The sequence below is a fragment of the Hippopotamus amphibius genome, chromosome 13 (assembly GCF_030028045.1).
Source record: "Hippopotamus amphibius kiboko isolate mHipAmp2 chromosome 13, mHipAmp2.hap2, whole genome shotgun sequence".
Taxonomy (NCBI): Eukaryota; Metazoa; Chordata; class Mammalia; order Artiodactyla; family Hippopotamidae; genus Hippopotamus; species Hippopotamus amphibius.
This window is the reverse complement of record NC_080198.1, coordinates 63776532-63790149: the sequence shown is the minus strand read 5'-3', so window position 1 is coordinate 63790149 and position 13618 is coordinate 63776532. Positions and strand designations below refer to the sequence as shown.

Sequence of the window (13618 nt, the reverse complement as noted above, 5' to 3'; positions counted from 1 at the left end):
AAACAATAATGTTCTTCACACATTGTGTGATGTAGTGAGCCAAATCCTTTCTAAGCACAATGACACTAAGGAGAAATCCAGGCACCTTTTTAAGAATTTTGATCCTTCGTAGACTCAGGTGAGAATAAGGGGTTTACATGGTTAATACTTAGAGATTGTAAAGGAAAGCATAACTTACTATTTTCTCCATCATCACCCAAGAGAGTCATCATTCTTGCATGAAAGCCTTTAAAACACACAAAAGTTATCAATCTATGTGGCAGAGTTAATTGTTATATCACTGTTGGGAAGCGGAGTCACAATTTTGACATAAACATCAAACACTGGTCCCACACAAAAGTCACTCTTATCATGCAAGAAAGCAAAGAATTTTTTTTCCCTTATTTTTACTGTCTATGCTCTAGAAATGCAGAGAAGTATATCTGAAAGAGGAGCCTCTCACGTATCATTTCCACACCATGACTGCTGACAGAGCAGACAATGAGATTAACCATTTTTGTCTACAAGTAAACAGTTTGCACAAAATGTACTAGTCAAGAAGAAATTATTTGTCAATCCAAAAAGCTAAACTTGTGGATATGTAAATAATGCTTCTTTTACTTAATATCTGAATGCTGATGGGAGATAAATGGAGTGGGAAACTATCCTTACTTTTGATGTGGAAAAAATGCAGAAGTTATAGAACTTATTTGTAGATCTTTCCTTGGATCATCAATTCCCTCTTGAGAAAAGAATAGTTTCAATATTGACTAAAGAATTAGCCTTTTTTATGAAGTCTTGTGAAAGAAGTGGTGCAGAAAATATAATTGTCCTTTAAATCATTCTTTTAATTAACTCTCAGGAAAAAAACAAGAGACTAACAAAGATTCTGGAATGTTAAAACTAGAGGGGACCAGAGAAACTACCTAGTGCACCCTCCGTGTATCTTAGATAATGAAAGAGAAGCTTGCCTAAAGCTTCTACAGCTGATGTCAGAAAATAAGTTATGGTAGTTTAAATTAACTCTTTTCATATACAGGCATATGTATATCTTTAACACTAGAAATGATGTTTTTATCAGTCAACAAAATTGAAAGTATCTAAAACACAGTATAATTGTATTTACATAATTTAATTCGAATTAAATTGTTGATGTCAACAAAAGATTAATCAATGTTTTTTAGTCTGTCAACAGTTGGGAAAAGCCAAAACTAACAGATACTATTTTGAGACTGCTGTTGCTTTCTTCCTTTTAAGGAACTGTCCTCGACAGAAGTTTACTTGATACTGAATGAGCTATTCTAAGGCAATTAACTTACATCTGGGATGCTTTAAGTTAAAATTAAAGGATCACTAGATGGACTGTTAATTCCATGAAGGAACTAACTCTTTAAACAAAGATACATGCTGCCAGATACGAATGAAAAGAGAGTCGATAACATACACAGTATTAAGAGAAGTGTGGAATGGGTTTGGGTAGAGTTTCTTTACAAGTGTAAAGTTACTTAAGAATTTGATATTCCTCCTTTACTCCAGGATGCTTTCTTTGAAGAGCAGAGATTCAGAGTTTATTTTCTGTTGTTACTATTTGCTTGTTTCAGTATTACCTTTCCACCTTATTCATTTTATTATTTATTTATGAACTCAGTTGGGTATCAATAACTAGACTTCTTTCCCCGCCTTGAGTTTTCTCTTCCTCATAAACTCAATGGAAAAGATTCTTCTCACATCTCTAAGAATATTATAACTGGCTGTTGAATCAATTACAAACACTAATTCTGTACCTGTTATATGTCTTTAATGTCTAGGACTCTGTTTTTTCTCCACTTTCTAATAAGTATCTTGGCTCTATAAATACAGATAAGAATGTATACATTCTACCACCAAGAAGAAGTCAAAAATTTCTCAGTCTAATCCCTCTCTGTTTTTTCATCTTCCCATATTCTTCCCACACTCTTCCCACTTCACTCCTCTTAGTCAGTTGATTCAGGTTTTGCCTATATTAGCCAAACAAACCTTTTCTGAAACCCGTTTCCTACCTAAAACTATCATCTTATTTCCTTTAACTTTTCATGCCAATTTGTTTTAGTCTTCAACAAGAAAAAAAAATGTGAAAAAAAAGTAAAAAAAAAAAAAAAGAAAGAAAGAAAAAGAAAGGAAGAAAGAAAGAAAAAGAAAAGCTACTGCCTTATTTTCCATTTCCCATTCATTCTTTCAAACAGCTAAACTAATAAAATGGCTCTGCCTGAAATTAACAAAGTTCTGGATGTCCACAGTCTTTGGCTTCTTGCCTGTCTTGTCTATGACATTTTGAAATGTTAATCACCTCTCCTTTCCTTATCACTTTAACAGTTTTCTATCATTTATCTTTATTGTCTTCCAACTTCTCTAACTCTTCTCTCTCTTGAGCGTCTCATTGAATACTTATTCAGTCCCTTCTTGTTCTAGACATAGAGTTTATCACCTTATGAACTTTCTCATTCTGCCATCATGTGTAGATTTTCCTCCCAAATCCTGTTTTTAGCTCTTTTTCTTTTCTTCCTTACACTGTACCATGTACTTTAAATTCACCTCTCCATAACTGAATCTCTAATCACTGATTCTGCTCTATCACATGGCATAGTGCAGCTCAAGGGATAAAGCTGAGATCTGCACCGAGGCATACCTGGGCACACTCCTACTTTTGCCACTGGTGATTGGTGGGATATTGGGCAAGATTCTTACCTGTGGGATATTAGATATGTTTTTACCTTTCCTAAGACTTATCTTCCCTAGTAGTATAACGGGCATAATAGTCATACTACTTCAAGTTTGTTTTAAAGACTAAAAGAAAGAGAGTTCCAAAAGGTAGAAAATGAATCAGGAAGTGCAAAGGAGTCAAAGCAAATTGAGCAGAATGTCCTAAGATACGGATGGTTCACAAAGACAAAAGTGAGATGAGGACATTTGGAAAGCAGTTACATCTGACAAATGACTCGGCAACCTTTGAAAGTTAGTTCCTATTTTATCTCTATTTGGTAGGATTGTGTCTGCCATTTGTATGAAATCTTTATTTTGGTTCATAGCCCAGCCACATATTTTATTCATCTCTCTTAATACAATAATTCAAGTTCTAAAACAAAAGAGGAAATTAGTTCACTCTCATATCTCCAGGTTTGTATATATACCAAAGCCATTGTTTCATGTAGAAAAACATGGCAATACTTCAGATTCATAGATATATTGGTGCCATAGATATATTTGTTTTGTAACATACAGTATTTCATGATTATATATTTTAACCTGATTTGTTTATATTTTTTATCCCTATAAAACTGGAAACATTTTTTGACTAACAAGTTTAGAAAAGGTAAATGAATTAATTTAGTGAATCAAATATGCTATACCAGCCAACATTTTCTTGGAAAATGTTCTTACACTATTGTAATTGAATGAGAACAAAAAGAATCACATACATTCTATGGAGAAATGAATTATTTATGAAGTTAAGAAATTCTCCAAGGTACATAAAGTTTTGATAGAAATCATTCTGTATTCCAACTTTTTTTCTCTGTAAATCTTAGATAGCTATAAAATATAAATGCACATACTATATATATAATAAAATATAAATATAATGATATATAATGTATGTAACATAAGACTAGCTATATATTTGCCCATCAAAATTTTTAAATTCATTTTCACAGATGAACTATTTAAAAGCTTAGAACAAAAGGTGGACTGCCACACTTTGATGCAGTATAAGTCATATTTAAGTGCTTGTTTATCCACTAAAACAATTGCCTTTAATTATTTATCTTAAGCACTTGACATTTAAAAAAGGATTTTTTTTCACAATTTATTTATATTATCTGATTGATTCTTAAACTATATGCACACATTCCTATTGTCATGCAAATTTCACTTTTTATCACTTCATGTTAGTTCTGAGACAATTTCAAGGATAATAACACCATATAGACAAATATCTGATTAAACAGTCTGTCACCTGTGGTTGTTTATTCTCAATTAAAAAATTAAGCTACCAAAATAATTTAATACTATTTCTCCCTTTCTCTTACTTTGACACATACATTTATTTATTTTCAATCTTCTCTGACTTCCGTAAAATTATTTGTGGTCAGGAAGAAGTATTGGGCTAGGTGATCTCTAAGGTCTTTTTTGGTTTTGACATTTTACTGCCCTGTGCAGTTCAGTGCTTGCATCAAGTAGATACAACACTTGCTTTTACTTAATCCAGCTTCTTCTGTAATGTAAATTTCCTTGACAAAGACCTAACAGATCACTGGTACTTTTAACTTTTGGCTACAATAGCTTTATAAATACACAGAACCTAAATAATTCTTAGAGATTTAGGAATTCAATTTTTTTTTACCTCCTGAGTCTTTTAAAGAACACTTATTTGATGCCCACCAAGCATTACAGCTAAAAGACTTGGCAACTAAATGAGTGCGCTATTGGAAGTAGAATGGAGGGGCTCAAAGTCAAGCTGGAATATTTTTTCCTATTTTGTGGGACCCTGAGAAGGTTCTAAAGAGCAAAGTTTGAAAATCACAGACAGAATAAACCATTTACTCTATTTCAAGCCATCTGTTTGTATGTTTGATTTTGTATACACAAACACTCCTTTTTAGAATGAAGAGGGAGCTACCCCTCCTGAGATGATGCTAAATCCATTGACAGGTTTCAAAGGAGACTGCAAAAAAGAAGCACTGCATCTAGAAAGTGATTGATAAATAGTAGGAATTTCATAGTTATTGTTCTTATGTTCTTTGCTTTCCCCTTACTGTTTTTTAGACTATTTGCCTATGCTATTATTCAACCTACCCTTTTGAAGTTCACTCATTCCACTTACACAGCATTCTCATTTTCCTCCTCAAAACCAAGACGCTGATGCCACTGTTACACAATCTTAAATTACATAAAAATCTTTTTCTTCATTTTAGTGTAACTTTTGATATATCACAAGAATATGTGCTAAACCCCTATACCTTATTTATGATGCATACTAATGATATGGATAACTGTGAACATACAAGAACTAGAACTAGAACTGTCAACAGAACTAGACACTTACACGTATCGTCCAAACCTGGAGAAGTCATTTGCCAGCTGCTAATCTAACTCATTCATTGAGCTTTATATTTCAATCAGTAATGATTTACCTCCTCAAGTCCAGTATGATTCTTTTTTTGGCGGGGTGGGGTGCCGAGACCAGCTCGGCGACTCGAGGTGAGTGACGGGTGCCGCAAGCTTGAAGAAGACACAGACACAGACTGAAGAGAAAAGTGGGACCGGGGGGCTCAAGACCTCTTGGATCAAGAGCCCTGCTGACTCATCCCAGGTTGCTTTTATTGAGTTCGTGGGCTAACATTCTCAGGTTACACTCATAAACAATCAAAGGCCTCACATGACTGAGGCAATTATCTTTGTTTACTTCCTGGGTCCGAGTTGAGCAGGTGTGGATTTGAGCTGGGCCTGGAGAGCAAAACAGCCCTGGGGGCAGGAGACCTCTCTCAGATATTAGGGGTCTGTGCCCCACCCGTGTTGGCCCCTCTGCGACTGTGCCTGTCTTAGGTTGTTCCTCCCTTGAGGAATCTTACCCGTCTCTGGCTAACCAGTCATCCTCTAGGGCCAAACAGGGTGATATAAGGAAGGCTCTATGCACCACCCCTATTGGCCCCTCTGCGACTGTGCCTGTCTTAGGTTGTTCCTCCTCTGAGGAATCTTACCCGTCTTTGGCTAACCAGCCATCCTTCAGGACCAAACAGGGTGATATTAGTCTCCACGCCCCGCACCCTCAGCTCCTCCACTGCTCAAGCAGGACATTCTGAATCCCATCGCTCGGCCCACATAGTTCAACATTTTCAAGGTTTCAGAAAGGTTCCCGAATGTCTTCCCACAGTGGGGGGCATGCTTATTTAATGCCACCTTCATCAGCAGACATTGAAGCAGGGGCCTGTTCCCAGCTGCCCCAGATTAGAGACAGGTTATGGGAGCAAGTCCCTCACAAGCCAGCTACGGTAATGGGATGCCTGGGGTGATCCCTTCTTAGGCAGGGCAGCAGCTACCCCCTCAGAGTGGGAAACCCACTTCTGCCTTCTGCACTTGCTCACTCTTGTGGGTACCATCGCAGTAGGGGGGCTCCTGGGTCGCCTTGCAGGTACAGAGTGCCACCATGCAGGTCTCCTGGGCCTTGAACATGAGTAGGGATAGACCAGCGAGTTGGAAGAGTCATCACAGAAGGGCTGCTTTTTGCTATGGCCACACACACACCACCTGTAGGTTTTCCAAGCCATCAACTCCACCTTGATGGGTACTTTTAGGGCCACCATGGCCTCAGCTGGGGCTTTTGGGGAACCATCTGGCCAGCCAGGAAGAGATGTACTGTCTCTGGTTCAGCTTCCAGGCCGCCAGCTGCAGGAGTGCCCCTACACCACCCATGCTGGTCCCGGGCCACCACCCCACTGGCATTGGCTCCGCCTCATGCCCTCGTCACCCATTTTGATTCTTTAACAAAGTTAATGATCATTCATCGTACCCTCTACTTCTCTGTTCATCTTTGTGATTCCATCTTTTACTTCATTCAGCACAGTCATATTTAGTGTGGCGTATATTTTGCATGATCTTTGGGTGGGGGTGGAAATCTATTCTTCCTTTACCCATTGGTTTGTGTGCAAGCTCCCTGCTCGATGCTAATCTGCTGATCTCTACCAGGTCTCCTTTGGCATGCTTCCCTCTGCAATAGACTTTGGTCCACTTTTGCAAACAGCTAGGGTTTGCCAAAGACCCAGGAAAGCTTTACTCCCTTTCCCAGCAGTAGGGTCCACAGCGATTGGAAGTCCCAAATTCAACCCCTTACCTAAGCAGTGGCCCAAGGCTTCTAGTACTGTGGCTGGGCCACTATGAGCACCTGCCGTAGGGGAAATTCTTCCCCTCCTGTCTATCTATCCACAGTTTCATGGCCCAGCTCCAACTCCAGAGGAAGTGTTTGGGGAGAGGGAGGCAGATGCAAGAGATAAAGTGGCAAAATGGGTTTGTTTGTTTTTTTTTAATTTTATTTGAACTCCTCTACGATTTGCAAGTCTAGAATTTTTTTTTTTTTTTTTTTTCTGTTTAGGATCTGGTTTTCTTGAAGCAGGAGGCTTCTTAGGTCATCTAAACCACTGTAATGTCAGAAAGGAAAGTATCATCTGGGACTATTTCATTGTCTGTGTGTTTATTCATTTATCGGCTGTGTTGGGTTTTTGTTGCTACGCACGGGCTTTCTCTAGTCACAGAGTCTAGGGGCTACTTTTTGTTGTGTGCAAGTTTCTCATTGCAGTGACTTCTCCTGTTGCGGAGCACGGGCGCTAGGCGCGTGGGCTTCAGTAGTTGTGGCACGTGAGCTCAGTAGTTGTGGCAAATGGCCTTAGTTGCTCTGCGGCATGTGGGATCTTCCTGGATCAGGGCTTGAACCCATGTCCCCTGCAATGGCAGGCAGATTCTTAACCACTGCAGCACCGCGGAAGCCCGTCTCTGTGTTTTTAATATGTGTACCTGATTGAGAAATTGCTTCTTATACCCAGATGCAGAGCTCCAATTTCTCCTGTGACATTTTCATAAGCTTTTTGTCCGAAACTAAAAATGTATTTTGAAAAATATTTAAAACTTATTTATAAATTAAACTAATTTTCTTTCACAAGCTGTTTATTCTCCCATATTACTAACTCTGCAACTAGATTACTGTAACTTCCTATACTAATAACTCAAATCTGTTGATCAGTACTCTCTTATATTGGCTGTTGAGCATTGAAAACATACAAACTTGAATTATATTTCTTTAGGAATCTGATGGAGGCTAACTCATCCTAAAACGTCCCTTTCTGCTCACAAAGAAAATAATTTTATGTCCTAAAGAAAGTAATGACTTTTTGAACTTATTCAGATCATTCACTGTGTTTGAACCATGATTCTCATATTTCTACATTTTGGAACATATTTTGGGTAGTTGAATCTGGAGGCTTGAAACCGTAAGTGGGTCTCATCATTCTTGATGTTGCCTAATAAAATGCAGTCCACTTTACCATAATTTAGAATTTGTTTTAGATCAGTTAAACCTTTAAAAGCAGCATTCATTTGAAGGATTTAGACAACGCCATTAAATATTGCTTTCAGCATAAAAATTGCTTTCAACCTTAGCAACCTATGGAATAATTAAACTAAAAAGCTATCAAATCAGAAGCTAGCAGTTTATTATAGGATATAACAGCAATGTAAATTAAAGCTTAATTAAATAAAACTAGTGAATAAGAATTTCATTTTTTTTTCTGTAACCCAGGTGAGTAAATTATGTCCTTGACAGATTTTTTTTTTTTTTTTTTTTTTTAGTATCAATAACTTCGGGTATAATACATTGTCAAATGGTTTAGTCTGGAATATGTTAAGAAAACACCTTGGCTGGGATGCAAGCCCACATAGATGAATCCTTACAGCCCAAACAAGAAAATCTGTTACATACTTTCAGGAGAAGAAGAAACCAGTATGGAGTCAAGGCTATCATGGTGTAAGTGTTTTATGAATAGACGGATCAGAAAGTAAAAGGAGAATGTCACAAATTTGGTAACAAAGTGACATTGATCTAGCTAAGAAGCTAAGGAAATTTTAGATGCATCAGAATAATTTAGGTTGCAAATAATCTAAAATCCGATTTAGATCGGCTTACATACCAAAAGGGGATCTATTGTATTCACTCATAAATTCAGTAACTCCGCAGTGCTGTTAAGGATCTAGTTTCTTTCGATTTTGTCTTTGGGGATAAAAGCTTTAACCTCATTCAGGGCTCCTTCATGGCCACAGGATGCCTGCAAAGATTGATAACCAGTGGCCAAATGCTTCCTTGATGATATCCCTGAATTAACTACTGTGGGAGGAGGATGGACTTTCCTGAATGACTTAAACCAATCAGGGTCCACCTTTGGTATTGAAAGTAAGTTCATGGACTTTACATGATAAGACAAGTATGCATCGCTCAATGGAATATTGGGAATATTTGGCAGAAGAAGAGGAAACAGTTTGGGGTGATAGAAACAGCAGGTATCTACCAAGCATAGAAGAAATGCTTGAGTGTGAAAGTTTTCCCTAAGCATGTACCTCTATTAAATCCTTAGTCCCGACGTCACTTAGTTGTGCTTCTTCCCTCCTATAGAATGGCTGTATAGTTTGGTGGTTAAAAGCTGATCTCAAGCCCTGGTGTGAGTTCAAAGCCTGGCTCCATCGCTTACTAGCTACATGACCTTGAGCAAGTTATTTAATTTCTCTGTGCCTCAGTTTCTTTAACTTATATATAATAATAGTAGCTACCTACTGTCATTACTAGGCAGCTTTTATGAGTCAATTCTTGTAAATTATTTAGAACAATGCTGACTGTATAATTATTATTAAATCAAACTTAATGATTGCCACAGGAGATAGGATTTTGATATATGGTATACATGTATGTGTGTATATGTATGCATATATAATACAGATTATAGAATATAAATTAACCTTTGAATCATCTGTCAAACAACAATCTTACTTTTTTTCCTATCATCATTCTGTTTAAGCTTTTTGTCTTTGCTTTAGTACATCAACCCATCTAAATTATCTTATGTTCATATAAGATTATTTCTTTTTTTTTTTTTTTTTTTTTTGTTTATTGGCTGCATTGGGTCTTTGTTGCTGCATATGGGCTTTCTCTAGTTGTGGAGAGTGGTGGGGTCGGGGGGGGCTACTCTTTGTTGTGGTGTGCAGGCTCCTCATTGCAGTGGCTTCTCTTGTTGCAGAGCATGGGCTTTAGGCGCATGGGCTTCAGTAGTTGTGGGCACACGGGCTTAGTTGCTCCGTGGCATGTGGAATCTTCCTGGGGCAGGGATCGAACCCATGTCCCCTGCATTGGCAGGCGGATTCTTAGCCACTGCGCCACCTAGGAAGTCCTATTGTTCATATAAGATTATTTCTTAATGTACTGTGTTCCTGCTCACCCATCTTCCATTTCCAGCATTGCTTAGGAATTAAACTCTGTTGACCTTTGTATGACTGTTAGCATAACTGACACCATCCTGGGTCTGTACAGTTCCTCCTGTCCTGCCATTGACCCTACTTAGGGCTGTACTGTGTAGTTAATCTCTTCTCTGTCATCAAGGGCTTTATAGTTAATAGATATGGTTTAATGATCATTAGGTCCAGGTGCCCTCTATGCTCTGTTAGTCTCCAAACAATGATGAAGACCTTCCCTGATGTATTCCCAGTCCCCGTGAGACTAATTACCCATTCATAAATCTTGACTTAGGCATGCACTTCCTATTTCCAAGCACATACTCCCATACCCTAGATTAACCATAAAATTGCCCCAATGGCTCCTCGATGGTGAGGAGTGTGCATGTGAATGCTTCCAAATTGTTGTCCACCGGCTCCTACCCTGTGAGTAAGTTACCCTATAATAAATGGATCCATTGATTATGTGGAGCTGCCTGCCTCATCTGTTGGTCTGAAGATTTCTTCTCAGTTCAGTGGGCACTTTTCTTTTCCCCTGTCCTCCAACAACTATTTAGTATTCAAGGCCTTTTAGAAAACCTCCATCTTCATATGTTCAAGTTAGACTAACTGCTGTTCCCCAGAGTCACATGTTTTCTGGACTCCAGGTCATTTCTCAGATTTTTTCCTATTTCTTGTATGTCTCTTTTTCCATCTTTACTCTTTTTCTAGGCCTACCTTAAATAACACCTCCTCTGTAAAGAATTTCCAGATTCCTGACAACCAGATGTACACTAGCAGTTACTTTAATAGACCTCAGTGACAGAACTTAATTACTAATACTCTCCATTCTCTCTCAAACATTCAACTACTGCCTGTGTAGCACTCAATGCCCAAACCCAGGAGTTTGCAGAGTTGGCTCATGTGTTTACAGAGTTCATTGTCTTTGTTCCCCCAAATACGGCAATTACATGCGTTATTGTAATTCTGAGATTTAAATTTCTTTCTAATTGATTAAATTTACAATAAATTAAATTAAAAATAAAGTGTTATCTCCAAAAAAGCTAATTAAGTTTTTTTGAAATATAAAAGTAAATAACTGAAAACACTACTATTGAATTAGATGTTGAGGATGAAATTTAAGAAACCAGGAAAACAAAGCAAAACAATCTAGAGGTATTCTGCACTCAGCTTGTTTCATTAGTATTTTAAACATCGTTAGAGAAATAGCAATAAAAATTCTAGTTAGTGGCTTATGACTACTGTTTATGCAAAAAAGACCTTGTAAAACAGAAATAGGACAGCTCTACTCAGAGGCGAGTCCTGCACTCTATGTTAAAATGTAAGCAAATTAGTTTTCCTTTCTCTGTTTAAATTTGAATTTAAATATGTAAGGTGAATGTGTACTTTTAAATAAGTCCTTGCTTTAAAAAGATGAATCAATTTCCTGTACTAATCTCTCAGAGGAATCACCAGAAATTATATTATTACCTATATGTTATTTTTGCATACTTTATTTCTTAAATGTTCAGGACCTGGAAATATCAGAACCATAAAAATCTCTTTCTTAAATGAATTCAGTTTCTATTGAAGAGACAAGTATAAACAGAATTACAAAATAGTGGGGTTGATGCTAATGGAGACTTTCATAATTACTATTTCTCTGTGAGTATCAAATCCTTCTCTAACATGGAATTTCCTGAAGGCTGGCATGGTTTTTAGTTCACATTTTACTAAATAAAAGGTGCTGAGTGGATGAATTGAACTCAATTTGGGACAAGTTAACCAAGTTGACAAGAGTTTATAATATCTAGAGAGTTGGAAAAATGTGAATATCATTTTGCACTGTGCATAGATAGACAAGAACATATTACCTTATTCAGCACAGCTTCATGCAGAAATATGCTTTAACAGTTCCTTATATTTCCTATATTGAACAATAGTAATAGATGTTGATCAAGTTCTTGCTAAGACCCAAGCACTAGTCTAAATGCTTTACACGTATTAACTCAATTAACAATAAAACCCTATGAATTTAATTTTATTATTATCCCCACAAAAAGGCTGATTTGTCAAGGTAACACGGTAAGTGCAAAACCAAGATTCAAACCCACCCAGAGACGCTGCTTCCAATTTCTACTGAGTATTTGTTCCTTCAGTGGGTAATTACAGAGGGTATGTTTCTTGTCAATTACTGTGCTAGGTTTGGGGGCAAAGGAATGAATAAAATATGATTCCTCCTTTCAAAGAATTTGTTGTCTCATGAAGGGAGGCAAAATAAATGTTAAAAAATCATACAGGTTTTATTTTAGATATAGTCACAAAGTGTAAAGCAAGGAATGCTAATCCATGGGGACGTGTAGCATCTAAATAGAGTCTTATATAAGCTACTACAATTTTATTACAATCTGAGCTTCAAAGAAAAGTTAATTCATCCATGATCATTGATTAAGATGAGTAAAAAATAAGTGGAGAATATGGTTACAAATCTATATTTTTTTTTCATTTCTTAAGGACATTTAATGTGCTAATATTGAACTCCTCTAACTATATGTGGCTTTTATAGATAATATAACATTTTGCAAGCTGCTTTATCGTACAGACTAGTGCCACTAAAGAAAATGCACTTCTGTGATGTGATGTGTAGTAAACAGACATTACTCTCCCATATGTTGATGTATTCTGAGTCAACTATAAATTTTGATCAGGAATTAGAAGGGCCCGTCTTCCTCTCTTAAAAGCATGCAAAAGCTAACACAAGTTGCTGGAACTGGAGAAAAAGAAGACTAACTTTAAAATTTGTTTATATTGCCAGTATTTTATTTCACTGTGAAAGATGAATTTTAATAGGAGTTCTATCAGGAAAGCAAAATAGCAAAACATATCTATTTTAAGTACTGCCAAAGGAAGTAAAAATAAAGTATGTGCTGACATTACACTTAAAGCTTTATTTAAAAAATATTTATAGTGCTTATCATGCTGCTAGTGATTAATAACTATGAAAGAAGTAAAATACTAACCATAACTTTCATAGAAGGTAGTAAAAGAGTTTGAAGCGAAACAGCATGCGGTCCTGGCTGTAGGCAGACACTGCCATTCCCACAAGGACGATATTTTGTAAGACAATATAGCCACTAAGTTCTAGCAAGTCAGAAAAATGACCTGCTTTTATTTTACCTGTTAAATATACACATTGTTTGAATTAAGATTTTCAGACTTTTTGGTGCTAGGCAGTTCTTGTGAATGATTGCCAACTGAGTTAATCAAACATCTTAATTTTTATATCAAGAATTGATGTAGACAGAAGTCTAAATGCATTTCACTCTGCATTGATACAGTAGTCCCCCCTTATTTAGGAGGATACATCCCAAGACCCCCAGTGGATGCTTAAACGCGCAGATAATACTGAACCTTATATAAATATTATGTTTTTTCCTATGCATACATATCTACGACAGAGTTTAATTTACAAATTGGGCATCAAAAGAGATTAACAACAACAATAGAATAGAACAATCATAACAATATACTGTAATAAAAGTTATGTGTATGTGGTCTCTCTCAAAATATCTTTCTGTACAAATTCAATGCTTTTTTCATCTTAACTAAGCACTTATCACTCACTGTGGCCTTAACTTTT

The 13618-nt window shown here is 36.8% G+C and overlaps 1 pseudogene; it reads right to left on the bottom strand.

The window, feature by feature from the left end:
• Window positions 1–6057: 6057 nt before the first annotated feature.
• Window positions 6058–6426, bottom strand: LOC130834539 (CDGSH iron-sulfur domain-containing protein 3, mitochondrial-like; annotated as a pseudogene).
• Between the last annotated feature and the right edge of the window lie 7192 nt (window positions 6427–13618).